Source organism: Oryx dammah, unplaced genomic scaffold, assembly GCF_014754425.2.
Source record: "Oryx dammah isolate SB20612 unplaced genomic scaffold, SCBI_Odam_1.1 HiC_scaffold_16, whole genome shotgun sequence".
Taxonomy (NCBI): Eukaryota; Metazoa; Chordata; class Mammalia; order Artiodactyla; family Bovidae; genus Oryx; species Oryx dammah.
Window position 1 is genome coordinate 60,819,316 of NW_024070200.1, and position 15,349 is coordinate 60,834,664.

The 15,349-nt window shown below is 45.9% G+C and overlaps 1 protein-coding gene across 7 annotated transcripts in view; it reads left to right on the top strand.

Annotated features, from left to right (window-relative positions):
- Positions 1–15,349, top strand: part of PGPEP1L (pyroglutamyl-peptidase I like) — a 69,392-nt gene that overhangs the window by 40,765 nt on the left and 13,278 nt on the right. The window contains exon 1 of one of the 7 annotated variants that reach the window (XM_040257005.1): positions 3,212–4,087. The exons of the other annotated variants lie outside the window; for them this stretch is intronic. The gene's annotated coding sequence lies outside the window, so the exon portion shown is untranslated. Of the gene's footprint in view, positions 1–3,211; positions 4,088–15,349 lie in introns of those variants that run through there. 7 annotated transcript variants of the gene reach the window in all.

A 15,349-nucleotide genomic window follows, 5' to 3' on the forward strand; every position in this document is an offset into this window, starting at 1 on the left:
CACTCTACATGTGCTCAAACGCCTCTCCAGGGACAGGATCACCGTGCGAGCCACTGCAAGGGCAGCAGTAATAGCTCAGTTTTATACATGAGACTGTTCATGGGGTTCTCAAGGCAAGACTGAAGTGGTTTGCCATTCCCTTCTCCAGTGGACCACTGTCAGAACTCTCCACCATGACCCGTCTGCCTTGGGTGGCCCTACAAGGCATGGCTCATAGCTTCATTGAGTTAGACAAGGCTGTGGTCCATGTGATCAGATTGGTTAGTTTTCTGTGATTGTGGTTTTCAGTCTGTCTGCCCTCTGATGGAGAAGGATAAGAGGCTTATGGAAGCTTCCTGGTGGAAGAGACTGACTTGAGGGGGAGTCTGGGTCTTGTTCTGATGGGTGGGGCCGTGCTCAGTAGATCTTTAATCCAATTTTCTGTTGATGAGTTGGGCTGTGTTCCCTCCCTGTTGTTTGACCTGAGACCAAACTATGGTGGAGGTAATGAAGATAAAACGGCGACCTCCTTCAGAGGGTCCCATGCAGGCACTGCCACAGTCAGTGGCCCCAGCCCCGCAGCAGGCCACCGCTGACCCACGCCTCTGCTGGAGACTCCTGGACACTCACGGGCAAGTCTGGGTCAGTCTCTTGTGGGCTCACTGCTCCCTTCTCATAGGTCCTGGTGCACACAAGGTTCTGTTTGTGCCCTCCAAGAGTCTGTTTCCCCAGTCCTGTGTAAGTTCTGGCGGCTCTATGGTGGGGTTAACGGTGACCTCCTCCAAGAGGGCTTATGCCACACCCAAGCCTGCTGCACCCAGAGCTCCTGCCCCTGTGGCAGGCCACTGCTGACCTGGACCTCCCCCAGGAGACACTCAAACACTCAAAGGCAGGTCTGGCTCGGTCTCTGTGGGGTCCCTGGGTCCTGGTGTGCACAAGATTTTGTTTGAGCCCTCCAAGCATCTCTGTTAGGTGATGGGGTTTGATTGTAAATGCAGTTCCGCCCTTCCTACTGTCTTTCTGGGGCTTTTCCTTTGCTCTTGAACATGGGGTCTCGTTTTTTTGGTGGGATTCAACGTTCTCCTGGCAATGGGTGTTCAGCAGTGAGTTGTAATTTTGGAGTTCTCGCAGGAGGAGAAGAGTGCACCTCCTTCTACTCCACCATCTTGTAGTAGTTTCTCAGGGGCTTGAGCATAAACCTGAAGCCAGTCAGGAATTTCTGCAGTATGAGAAGGATTTGCAGGTACCAGAAGGTACCAGATCATGAGCTCCTTATTGCAAAATTCAGACTTAAACAGAACAAAGTAGGGAAAACCACTAGACCATTCAAGTATGACCTAAATCAAATCCCTTACAATTGTACAGTGGAAGTGACAAATAGATTCAAGGGATTAGACCTGATAGACAGAGCTTCTGAAGAACTATGGGCACAGGTTTGTGACATTGTACAGGAGGCAGTGATCAAGACCATCTCCAAGAAAAAAGAAATGCAAAAAGGCAAAATGTTTGCCCCAGGAGGACTTACTAATAGCTGTGAAAAGAAGAGAAGCTAAAGGCAAAGGAGAAAAGGCAAGATATACCCATGTGAATGCAGAGTTCTAGGAGAGATAAGAAAGCTTTCCTCAGTGATTAATGCAGTAGAGGAATTAATGAAATAGAGGAAAACAATAGAATGGGAAAGACTAGAGATCTCTTCAAGAAAATTAGAGATTTCATGCTAAGATGGGCACAATAAAGGACAGAAATGGTATGGACCTAACAGAAGCAGAAGATACTAAGAAGAGGTGGCAAGAATACACAGAAGAACTATGCAAAAAAAATCTTCATGACCCAGATAACCACGATGGTGTGATCACCAACCTAGAGCCAGACATCCTGGAATGCAGAGTCAAGTGGGCATTAGGAAGAATTACTATGAACAAAGCTAGTGGAGGTGATGGAATTCCAGTTGAGCTATTTCAGATCCTAAAAGATGATGCTGTGAAAGTTCTGCAATCAGTATGCGGGCAAATTTGGAAAACTCAGCAGTGGCCACAAGACTGGAAAAGGCCAGTTTTCATTCCAATCCCAAAGAAAGGCAATACCAAAGAATGTTCAAACTTTCACACAATAGCATTCATCTCACACGCTAGCAAAGTAATGCTCAAAAATTTTCCAAGTCAGGCTTCAACAGTGTGTGAACAGTGAACTTCCAGATGTTCAAGCTGAGTTTAGAAAAGGCAAAGGAACCAGAGATCAAATTGCCAACATCTGCTGGATCATAGAAAAAGCAAGAGTTCCAGAAAAATATCTACTTCTACTTTATTGACTTTGCCAAAGCCTTTGACTGTGTGGATCACAAGAAAATGTGAAAAATTCTGAAAGAGGTGAGAATACCAGACCACCTGACCTGTATCCTGAGATATCTGTAATAAGGTCAAGAAGCAACAGTTAGAACTGCACATGGAACAACAGGCTGGTTCCAAATCGGGAAAGAAGTACATCAAGGCTGTATGTTGTCACCCTGCTTATTTAACTTCTATGCAGAGCACATCATGCAAAATACCAGACTGGATGAAGCACAAGCTGGGATCAAGATTGCAGGGAGAAATATCAATAACCTCAGATATGCAGATGACACCACCCTTATGGCAGAAAGCGAAGAACTAAAGAGCTTCTTGATGAAAGTGAAAGTGGGGAGTGAAAAAGTTGGCTTAAAACTAAGCATTCAGAAAACTAAGATCATGGCATCTGGTTCCATCACTTCATGGCAAATAGATGGGAAAACAATGGAAATAGTGACAGACATTATTCTGGGGTAGGGGGAGGGTAGTTCCAGAATCACTGCAGATGGTGACTGCAGCCATGAAATTAATAGATGCTTGCTCCTTGGAAGAACAACTATGGCCAATCTAGACAGCATATTAAAAAGCAGAGAGATTATTCTGCCAACAAAAGTCCATCTAGTCAAAGCTATGGTTTTTCTAGTAGTCATGTATGGATGGGAGAGTTGGACCATAAAGAAAGCTGAGCACCAAAGAATTGATGCTTTTTAACTGTGGTATTGGAGAAGACTCTTGAGAGTCCCATGGACTGCAAGGAGATGCAACCAGTCTATCCTAAAGGAAACCAGTCCTGAATATTCATTGGATGGACTGATGCTGAAGCTGAAACTCCGGTACTTTGGCCACCTGATGTGAAGAACTGACCCATTGGAAAAGACTTTGGTGCTGGGAAGGATTGAAGGCAGGAGGAGAAGGGGACGACAGAGGATGAGATGGTTGGATGGCATCGCCAACTTGACGGACACAAGTTTGTGCAAGTTACGGGAGTTAGTGATAGACAGGGAAGCCTGGCATGCTGCAGTCCATGGGGTCGCAAAGAGTCGGACATGACTGAGCAACTGAACTAAACTGAACTGAACTGGTAGATGAGACATTAAGGCTCTTGGAGTCAAAGTCATTAGCCCAAAGTCAAATGCCTGAGTTGGTGCTTTAGGGGCAAATGCAGAATTGAACTGTACCCACCAGGCTCCAAGTCTGTTCTCCTGATTGACTCTACCATGTGTTGTAACCTCCAAGTTGACCCTAGTAGTACCGTCTCTCCTGCCCACCCTCTACCTGCCCTGAGGACAGTTACTCTGCACAGGTGTTTCCTATCTGTGGTAGGAACAGGGCAGCACAGTGCTTGGCCAAAGGAAGGACTTGAAAAATGCTGGGGGAAAAATGAATGAAAACAGAGAAAGTTGGCCTCTTTTCTCTTTGGGAAAAACAGCTAGTAAGAGAAAATGAAGAAATGATTCTAAAGGAGAGTCAGGGTCCAAGAGACACTGAGATTTCTGTGTGTCAGGGGTTCTCCAAGACCACCCTCAAGCTGTTATGCTCACAGACGCAGTTGTGGTGTACCACAGGAAAAGGGTCCCAGTTGAATTCAGCAAAGGGAAAGATGCGTGGAGCAAAGACCAGGAGAGACCAGGTGCAAGCTCCTAAGTGGTGTCTCCCAGTGGAGCGGCATGGAGCCATGGAACTCCCCCAGCAATGCCCTGTGACAATGGGTATGAAGTGTTGTCAACCTGGGAAGCTCATCGGAGTTTTGGTGTCCAGGATTCTTACTGGGCTCAATCACATAGGTATGCAGTGCCTGCATGCCTGACCTAAGCTACTCAGACTCCAGAGCAAAAACAGGCGTCCGCCATAAATCACAGTGTTGGCATAAACTCTAATCAAACTAGCATGATGTGACCGAAGGCCACAGGCATATATAACTGCTCTAATCAGGCAGAACACCCCGAGGGCTCAGAGCTCTTTCTCCTAGGAGCCAGCCAAGGGCCAGTCCTGTAGACAGGTGTTTGTTGGCAATGTGCAGAGTTTGAGCGGCCTCTGCCTGCTGGGTTAACCCTTTCCTGCCCAACCTCCTAAGCAGAGATGAGAGGTGTGCAGGCCCATCCAACCTTTGTCTGCCAATACGCCCTACATCAGCGCTTTCTTGAGGACCCAAAATCATTTTCAAAATGATTTTGAAACTGCAAAGTTGCAAGGTTGCAAGTTGATCCATTGGAGGCGTGGCATGAAATAATCAGAGTTTTCGTTTCTATGTTTAAAAAAAGAATTACCATTTAAAATTTACCAAAATTAAATTTACCATTTCAATCATTTTTAAGTGTACATTTCAGTAATGTTAAGTATATTGACATTGTTGTGCAACAGATATCCAGAACTCTTCATCTCGCAAAACTAAAACTCTGTTGAACAACTCCCCATTTTCCTTCCCCCAAATCCCTGATTACTCTTATTCTACTTTCTGTCTCTATGAATTTGACCACTTCAGATCCCTCATGGGCTTCCCTGATAGCTCAATTGGTAAAGAATCTGCCTGCAATGCAGGAGATGCCAGTCTGATTCCTGGGTTGGGAAGATCCACTGGAGAAGGGATAGGCTACCCACTCCAGTATTCTGGCCTGGAGAATTCCATGGACTGTATAGTCCATGGGATCACAGAGAGTCGGACAGGACTGAGCAACTTTCACTTTCACTTTAGATCCCTCAGTCAGGTAGAATCATACATAGTATGATTACACACATAACATAGTATGTCTTTTTGTGACTGGCTTGTTACACTCAGCATAGACTGTCCTCTAGACTCATCTATGTTGTAGCATGTGCCAAAATTTTCTTCCTTTTTAAGGCTGATTAATATTCCACTGTTGGTATAGATCACATTTTGTTTATCTGTTCCTCCATCGGTGGACATTTGGGTTACTTCCATCTCTTGACTATTGTGAATAATGTTGCATTGAATATGAATATGCAAATAGCCCTTTGAGCTCTTGCTTTTTAATTCTTTTTGATAAGACCCAGACTTAGGCTTGCTGGATCATATGGTAATTCTATTTTTAATATTTTGAGGAATGTCCATACTGTTTTCCATAGCAGCTGCACCATTTTACATTTCCACCAATTGCACACAAAGTTTGCAGTTTCTCCATATCTTTGCCAACAATTGTTGTTTTCTTATATTGGCCACCTAATGGGTGTGAATTTCTATTAGTCTATAAAAATCAAATTATCCTTGAACAGTATTTCATAGCTGTCCCAAAGCTAGCTTGGCTTTGTACGTCTGCAGATCCCTGAACAGGCTTGCTTTCCTGAAGGAAAAGGGAATTCGTCACCCTTGGAGCAAGAGACACCATGGTGCTAGGCCCTCCATTTTTGAATCATTTTTAATTTATTATAAAGTATTTCAATTTCAGTGTGAATTTGGCAATGAGGAGTTCATGATCTGAGCCACAGTCTGCTCCTGGTCTTGTTTTTGCCGACTGTATAGAGCTTCTCCATCTTTGGCTGCAAAGAATATAATCAATCTGATTTCGGTGTTGACCATTTGGTGATGTCCATGTGTAGAGTCTTCTCTTGTGTTGGTTGAAGAGGGTATTTGCTATGACCAGTGCGTTCTCTTGGCAAAACTCTATTAGCCTTTGCCCTGCTTCATTCCATACTCCAAGGCCAATTTTGCCTGTTACTCCAGATGTTTCTTGACTTCCTACTTTTGCATTCCAGTCCCCTATAGTGAAAAGGACATCTTTTTTGGGTGTTTGTTCTAGAACGTCTTGTAGGTCTTAATTCAGACTTAAATTGAAGAAAGTAGGGAAAACCACTAGACCATTCAGGTATGACCTAAATCAAATCCCTTATGATTATACAGTGGAAGTCACAGATAGATTCAAGGGCTTAGATCTGATAGATAGAGCTTCTGAAGAACTATGGACGGAGGTTTGTGGCATTGCTCAGGAGGCAGTGACCAAGACCATCCCCAAGAAAAAGAAATGCAAAAAGGCAAAACGGTTGTCTGAGGAGGCCTTGCAAATAGGTATGAAAAGAAGAAAAGGAGAAAAGGAACGATATACCCATTTGAATGCAAAGTTCCAAAGAATAGCAAGGAGAGATAAGAAAGCCTTCCTCAGTGATCAATGCAAAGAAATAGAAGGAAGCAATAGAATGGGGGAAGACTAGAGATCTCTTCAAGAAAATAAAGATACCCAGGGAACATTTCAAGCAAAGATGAGCACAATAAAGGACAGAAACAGTATGGACCTGACGGAAGCAGAAAATATAAAGAAGAGGTGTAAAGAATACAGAGAAGAACTGTACAGAAAAGATCTTCATGACCCAGATAACCACGATGGTGTGATCACTCACCTAGAACCAGACATCCTGGAATGCAAAGTCAAGTGGGCCTTAGGAAGCATCACTGTGAACAAAGCTAGTGGAGGTGATGGAATTCCAGTGGAGCTATTTCAAATCCTAAACGATGATGCTGTGAAAGTGCTGCACTCAATTTGCTGCCAGCAAATTTGGAAAACTAACCAGTGGCCACAGGACTGGAAAAGGTCACTTTTCATTCTAATCCCAAAGAAAGGCAATGCCAAAGAATGCTCAAACTACCACGCAATTGCATTCATCTCACATGCTAGCAAAGTCATGCTCAAAATTCTCCAGGCCAGGTTTCAACAGTTATGTGAACCATGAACTTCCAGATGTTCAAACTGGATTTAGAAAAGGCAGAGGAACCAGAGATCAAATTGCCAACATCCATTGGATCATTGAAAGAGCAAGTGAGTTCCAGGAAAACATCTACTTCTCTTTATTGACTATGCCAAAGCCTTTGACTGTGTGGATCACAAGAAACTGTGGAAAATTCTTAAGGATATGAGAATACCAGACCACCTGACCTGCCTCCTGAGAAATCTGAATGCAAGTTAAGAAGCAACAGTTAGAACCGGACATGGAACAACAGACTGGTTCCAAATAGGGAAAGGAGTACGTCAAGGCTGTATATTGTCACCCTGCTTATTTAACTTCTATGCAGAGTGCATCATGAGAAACACTGGGCTGAATGAAGCACAAGCTGGAATCAAGATTGCTGGGAGAAATATCAATAACCTCAGATATGCAGATGACACCACTCTTTTGGCAGAAAGTGAAGAAGAACTAAAAAGCCTCTTGATGCAAGTGAAAGAGAAGAGTGAAAAAGTTGGCTTTAAACTCAACTTTCAGAAAACTAAGATCATGGCATCTGGTTCCATCACGTCATGGGAAATAGATGGGGAAACAGTGGCAGACTTTATTTTGGGGGGCTGCAGAATCACCACATATGTTGAGTGCAGCCATGAAATTAAAAGATGCTTGCTCCTTGGAAGGAAAGTTATGCCTAAACTAGACAGATGTTAAAAAGTAGAGACATTAATTTGCCAACAAAGGTCTGTGTAATCAAAGCTATGGTTTTTCTAGTAGTCATGTATGGATGTGAGAGTTGGACTATAAAGAAAGCTGAGTACTGAAGAATTGATGCTTTTGAACTGTGGTGTTGGAGAACACTCTTGAGAGTCCCTTGAACTGCAAAGAGATCCAACCAGTCCATCCTAAAGGAGATTAGTCCTGGGTGTTCATCGGAAGAACTCATGATGAAGCTGATACTCCAATACTGTGGCCACCTGATGCGAAGAGCTGACTTATTTGAAAAGACCCTGATGCTGGGAAAGATTGAAGGCGTTAGAAGGGGATGACAGAGGGTAAGATGTTTGGATGGCATCACCGACTCAATGGACATGAGTCTGAGAGAGCTCTGGGGATTAGTGATGGACAAGGAAATCTGGCATGCTGCAGTCCATGGCGTTGCAAAGAGTCAGACACAACTGAGCAACTAAACTGACTGATAAAGTGTTTCACTTCAGTTAATGTGTTTAAAAATTAATATTATCCAGTTTTAATTAAACTAAGCCTCAGATTATGATCAGGGAACCCTTACAAAAAGGATCTTCAAGAAACCCACAGATACAAGATAATATGATGCAAACCTGAATACATGTGAAAACAGCCAAGTGATCCTTTATCTAACCTCATCTGTGTTCTCTGCCAGTCACGTTGTGATATAAAAACAGTAACAGTCTAAAAAGAAATTGGCCAAAAAGAGGGGAGAATTCAGGGAACCATTATAAATACAGATGAACATATACTTGTGTAATAAACATGAACAGTGAAACCCACGTGAAAAATGTATCATGCCTTGAGACCTGAAGATACCAGCTAATGTGTGTGTGTGTGTGTGTGCATACTAAAATCTTTTCATCAACAGTGGCTTGTGGTCAAAAATATTTGGAGACAACTGCTCTAAGCAGAGGATCAAGCATTACTGGGTTACTGTTGTTCATTACTAGACTTTTGGAGGAAGAACCAAAGGATATTGGGCATAGGCTGGACATTTGTCAAACATGGCGAGCAGAACTTGGCCTTGTTAAGGAAAAGAGTGTGACCTGGAAACAATCCGAAGATTTTCCAAGCCCTTGGTGAGAGCTGTGGTCAGCCCTAAACAGCTGACCCCACTGTTGTGGTGGCATCTCCTTTGTGAGGACTCTCTGGAATGGCTCCCTTCTTTTAAACTCATCCTGTTTCCTTATCTGTAAAATGGTGACAAGGTTAGGGGGCTGGGGTGAGGTGCTGGGGCAAGGGTGCTGCTGGGGCAGCTAGTCTGATTATCAGCCAGACTATTTGTTAAGCTTTTAGAACCAGAAAAATACTACATACACCTTGAAAATGTTACGACAAATATAGAAAGTAATGAGAGTCTCCCCTAATTCTCCTTGTTTTCAGTATGCTCCTGTTTCCATACATGGCTGCAGAAAACAGTCTGAGATCCTTGTTTTTAAACTGATTTCTTTTCTTGGGCTTTCCTGTGTTGATACATCCTTTGTAAAATCGTTTAGAATAGCTGCGTTACACTCCACTGGTGGCTGTCCAGAAGTTAATACGTCAAACCCCCTGTCACCTCCATGGCTTCTTCCTGTGCCTGCTGAGCCCCTCCCAGCTCTGCCCTTAGTTTCTGTGTCCATGGGGCACCTCCAGCCTAGATGGGGTTGGAGGGAGCACAGGCCTGGATCTCCAGGATCAGCCGATGGCTCCCAGGTTCCTTCCAACCCTGCAGGTGAAGAAGAACCGGCTATTGCTTCCTCTTCCATGGTCAGCCCACAGACACGCACACACAGGCACACAAGACCCAGCACAAGGCCCCAGGAGGGCCTCTGCCACATCCACATCTGATGCCTGATGGACGAGTGAGCGAGAGAAGGAGGGAAGGAGAAGGGCAAAAGGGGGGAGGGAGGGAGAAGAGAGGGCAGAAGGAAGGGAGTAGGGAGGGAAGAAGGGAGGAGGGAAGGCTGTTTGCACACACCTCCAAGCTCCCACTCCTTAATTTCTTTCCCTTGAACACTCTTGCTAGTCCTCCAAGCTCAGATCAGAAGCCCCTCTGGGCAGTCCTCTTAGGCTGCATGGTCTTGCTTAACTTTCACAGCAGCCCTTGTGAGGGAGGGCCTGTTTTTACTACATTTTGCAGATCAGGAAACTGAGGTTTGGTAAGTTTCAATAATTTGCCCAAACAGTGACAGACTTTATTTTCTTAGGCTCCCAAATCACTACAGACAGTGACTGCAGCCATGAAATTAAAAGATGCTTGCTGAGTGCCAAAGAATTGATGCTTTTGAATTGTGGTGTTGGAGAAGACTCTTGAGAGTCCCTTGGACTGCAAGGAGATCCAACCAGTCAATCCAAAGGAAATCAGTCCTGAATATTCATTGGAAGGACTGATGCCAAAGCTGAAACTCCAATACTTTGGCCATCTGATGCGAAGAACTTACTTATTGGAAAAGACCCTGATGCTGGGGAGGAGGGAAGGAAGGAAGAGAAGGGGATGACCGAGGATGAGATGGTTGGATGGCATCACCGATTCAAGGAAATGAGTTTGAGCAAGTTCCGGGAGTCGGTGATGGCCTGGGTAGCCTGGCATGTTGCAGTCCATGGGGTCGCAAAGAGTCAGAGACAACTGAGCAACCGAACTGAACTGAGCTCTTTGGAAGAAAAGCTATGATAAACCTAGACAGCATATTAAAAAGTAGAGACATCACTTTGCCAACAAAAGTCTGTATAGTCAAAGCTATATCTCTTCTAGTAGTCATGTATGGATGGGAGAGTTGGGCCATAAAGAAGGCTGAGCACCAAAGAATTGATGCTTTCAAACTATAGTGCTGGAGAAGACTCTTGCGAGTCCCTTGGACAGCAAGGAGATCCAACCAGTCCATCCTAAAGGAAATCAACCCTGAGTATTCATTGGAAGGACTGATGCTGAAGCTGAAGCTCAATACTTTGGCCACGTGATGTGAGGACCTGACTGAAAAGACCCTGATGCTGGGAAAGATTGAGGGCAGGAGGAGAAGGGGACGACAGAGGATGAGATGGCTGGATGGCATCACCAACTCGGTGGGCATGAATTTGAGCAAACTCTGGGAGATACTGAAGGACAGGGAAGCCTGGTGTGCTACAGTCCATGGGTTGTAAAGAGTCAGACAAGACTGGGCAACTGAATGACAAACGCACGATAGGAAGAGGAAGGCATGGGGTCTAAGCCCCTTCCTAACCCCTAATACTCGAAGGTCCTCAGACTTCCACAGCCCAGTGCGGCCCAGCACAGCCCTTGGAACCAGAACCAGGAGTCTTGCGATCACGTCCCATTCCTATACTCCACCTCCTCTGAGAATGTGAACCTCCCAGAGAGGCTATGCCCCAATAGAGGACCACATTGCAAGCACTCGAGAAGTCTGAATGAAGAAATCCTTTCCTGCTTCATGGTACCAGCCACAGACTCCCATTAGATGAGAGAAGACTCAGATTGTGGAAAAAGAGCAACCATTTTGTAGCACCAGCTGGTGCTGCAGCCTTGGTGGATTTGAAAAAAATTCAGAGAGCAACTGAGTTCTCTTTGTTAAACCTCCGTGTGTTCCTGGCGACCAGATTTTGGATGACATGGAGGCAGGAAGAAGTGGGTGGAAGAGGCAGAAGGTGGTGCTCCCTTATTCCTGAAGGCCTTTGTGACTGGTGGGGTTCAGGCTTTTTGAAGGATTGTGGGCCTGGCACAGGCTCTCAGATCCCCACGGAGCCTGGTGATTCCTCTGGCGAGAGCAGTACCTTGAATTCCACTTTGGTAAGAGTTATACCAGGCTTTGTCCCTGGCCCCTTGAGCACAAAACACTCTGCAGTTCTAGCTGAGAAAGTGTGCCAGTCTGGAAGGTACAAACTCCTGGCTCCCTCTGCATAGAACTGACGCTCTCTTTGCTAAAACCACCAACCCTCTTTGGCAGAAAGGGTGGTAGCAACCAGTGGCCTGCCGTCTGCTTATGCAGAATATTCTACTCCCTGCTTCTGACAGGCTAAAAGTAATCAAATTCTAATAAATATTACTTTTAATAAATCCCTCTTGCATGACTTTCTCCAATTAATATGGATTAGTTATACGTATTGGGCCTTCATATAAAGCCCCAATTATGTGACAGATACTGTGCTGGGCACTTTTTGTGAGTCATTCAAGATTTGGGAAAGCCCCTCCAACTTTTATTTATGCCCATTTCACAGATGAGAAAACAGAGGTACATCAAAGCTAAATAACATGCCCACATTTGCCCAAGGAAAGGTGGCAGGACTTCCCTGGTGGCACAGTGGGTAGGAATCCACCTGCCAATGGCCCCTGACATGGGTTCAATCCCCGCTCTGGGAAAATCCCACGTGTTGTGCAGCTTCTCTGCCTATGCACCGTGACTACTGAGCCTGCGCTCTGGAGCCCATGAGCAGCACTTACCAAGCCCATGTGCTGCAGCCACTGAAGGCTCCATGCCTAGAGCCTGTGTTCCTCGACAAGAGAAGCCCCCAGTCTCTGCAACTAAAGCCCGAGCACAGCAACAAAGACTCACTGGAGCAAAAAAAAAAAAAGAAAGAAAAGGATGGCAGAGCCAGGTCTCAAACGTGTATCTTTCTGACTCCAAAGTCCCCTTGGAGTCTCACTTTATGGGGTCTCACTTGGCATGTGCCCCCTTATTGCCCTGTACCCTCCTCATTGCAGGCTTAGGCTGCTGATGACCACCAGCTTGGTTTAGTTTTTGTAAAATGCTATCGTTTGCCACGGGTCACAGTGTAGATGGCCCAGGGCACCGTGTGTGTGTGTGTGTGTGTGTGTGTGTGTGTGCACGTGCGTGTGTGTGCATTAGAGAGAACACATGCTTGAGGGAGCAGAGCTCCCACATGAGACAGTGCCTGGAGACTCTTTGCATGATTGCAGGTTGGAAAGAGTTCCTCAGATTCCCAAATCAGTTTCTGACTTCAGTCCCAGGTTGGCTGTGTCACTTTCAAGAGTTATAATGAGCTGGATGGATGAACTGGCATGTATCTGAAACTCAACCAGGACTTATCTCGTTACCGGCTGGAAGCTCCCCTGTGTTAGTCAGCTTTAGTTCAGTTCAGTTCAGTCACTCAGTCGTGTCCGACTCTTTGCGACCCCATGAATCGCAGCACGCCAGGCCTCCCTGTCCATCTCCCGGAGTTCACTCAGACTCATGTCCATCGAGTCAGTGATGCCATCCAGCCATCTCATCCTCTGTCGTCCCCTTCTCCTCCTGCCCCCAATCCCTCCAGGCATCAGAGTCTTTTCCAATGAGTCAACTCTTTGCATGAGGCGGCCAAAGGACTGGAGTTTCAGCTTTAGCATCATTCCTTCCAAAGAAATCCCAGGGCTGATCTCCTTCAGAATGGACTGGTTGGATCTCCTTGCAGTCCAAGGGACCCTCAAGAGTCTTCTCCAACACCACAGTTCAAAAGCAGCAATTCTTCGGCGCTCAGCCTTCTTCACAGTCCAACTCTCATATCCATACATGACCACAGGAAAAACCATAGCCTTGACTAGATGGACCTTAGTCAGCAAAGTAACGTCTCTGCTTTTGAATATGCTATCTAGGTTGTTCATAACTTTTCTTCCAAGGAGTAAGCGTCTTTTAATTTAATGGCTGCAATCACCATCTGCAGTGATTTTGCTGCTAAGTCACTTCAGTCGTGTCTGACTCTGTGCGACCCCATAGACGGTAGCCTACCAGGCTCCTCTGTCCCTGGGATTCTCCAGGCAAGAACACTGGAATGGGTTGCCATTTCTTTCTCCAGTGCATGAAATTGAAAGGGAAGTTTCTCAGTCGGGTCCGACTCTTTGCGACCCCATGGACTGCAGCCTACCAGGCTCCTCCGCCCATGGAATTTTCCAGGCAAGAGTACTGGAGTGGGGTGCCATTGCCTTCTCCGAGCCCCCCCCAAAATAAAGCCTGACACTGTTTCCACTGTTTCCCCATCTATTTCCCAAGAAGTGATGGGACCGGATGCCATGATCTTCGTTTTCTGAATGTTGAGCTTTAAGCCAACTTTTTCACTCTCCTCTTTCACTTTCATCAAGAGGTTTTTTAGTTCCTCTTCAATTTCTGCCATAAGGGTGGTGTCATCTGCATATCTGAGGTGATTGATATTTCTCCCGGCAATCTTGATTCCAGCTTGTGTTTCTTCCAGTCGAGCGTTTAACAAAATACCCAGGCTGAGTGGTTTAAACAACATGCGTGTATTTCTCACAGAGAAGTAAATGAAGTCTAAGATCAAGGTGCCAACAGATTTGGTTCCTGGTGAGAACTTTCTTTCTGACTTAAAGATGAGTATCTTCTGGCTGTGTTCTGCCTCAAATGGCAAAGAAAGAAAGGCTCTGGCCTCTCTTCTTCTTGTAAGAGTATTAATCCCATTATGCGGGCTTCCGAGGTGGCTCAGGGGCAAAGAATCTGCCTGCCAGTGCAGGAGACATGGGAGATGCAGATTCGACCCCTGGGTCAGGAAGATCCTCTGGAGGAGGCCATGGCAGCCCACTGCAGTATTCTTGCCTGGAGAAGCCCATGGACAGAGGAGCCTGGTGGGCTAGAGGCCAATGGGTTGCAAAGAGTCAGACACACCTGACCTAGTATACATGCATACATGCATGAAATCCCATTGTGCATGACCCTACCCTCATGATCTCATCTAAACCTTAGGGTTTCAACATATGACTTTGGGTCGGGGACGTATTTTTAGTCCATAGCTCCCTCTCCCAATACCAGTACAGCTGACCACACAACCCAGTGATCTCTGGATGACTGCAGACTTCCCAGAGCCATCCAGGCAGCCTGGCCAAGGCCCCAGGAGGCCTGTAGCCCATGGAGGTGTAGTTATCTTCCTGTCTGCTCTCTGTCCTCAGTGCGGGGTGTCTGTTGGCTCCATCTGTTGCCTCCATCTGTTGCTCCCCTTGCTCAAAGGGCTCCAGGGGAACCAGCAAGCCCCTGGGCTTCCAGCCCCACAGTATGGGCGACAGTAGTCACCTCTTTCCAGGGGACCCTGGCTGCTCCTTAGCAGAGTCCCTGGAGCTGGTGACATGCAGACCTGCCAAGGTGCCAGCTCCCCGTGTTGGGACAACTGGGAGGGAAAGAGGTAGAGGGTGACACTCTAGTTAGGAAAAGAACATGAGTCAGGAGGATCCTGGAGGATAATTCCATGGTAATCCTTGGGAAAGTTCAAGTTTATACTGGTCTGCAGTTCCTTATCTGCATTTCTGATATCCAAAGATCTCTAAACATTAGATGTTTTCCTCAATCTAGTTGATGGCAAAAGGTGAACTGAGCTGGTGTGAGGCAAAGTGTGACATCTGTATTTATTTCGCCTAAATTGCCTGTTCCTATTTCCTGCCCTGAAATGTCAAGGTGGCCGGCTGTGGAGTGCAGCCACACTCAGAGTTCCACTGGAATCCAGCAGGGGAGGGATTCTAATGCCAGCTTGTAGTCGAGGCTGTTTGAGCACCACATTGGAAGCTTGAAAAGAAACAGCTGATAAGCAGAAGCAGGACCTTTGGGCACTGTCTTTCAGATAAGTAAAGCACACAGAAATGCCAGGTCCCCGAGAGCTCAGCTGGTAAAGAATCCGCCTGCAGTGCAGGAGACTCCGGTTTGATTCCTGGGTCAGGAAGA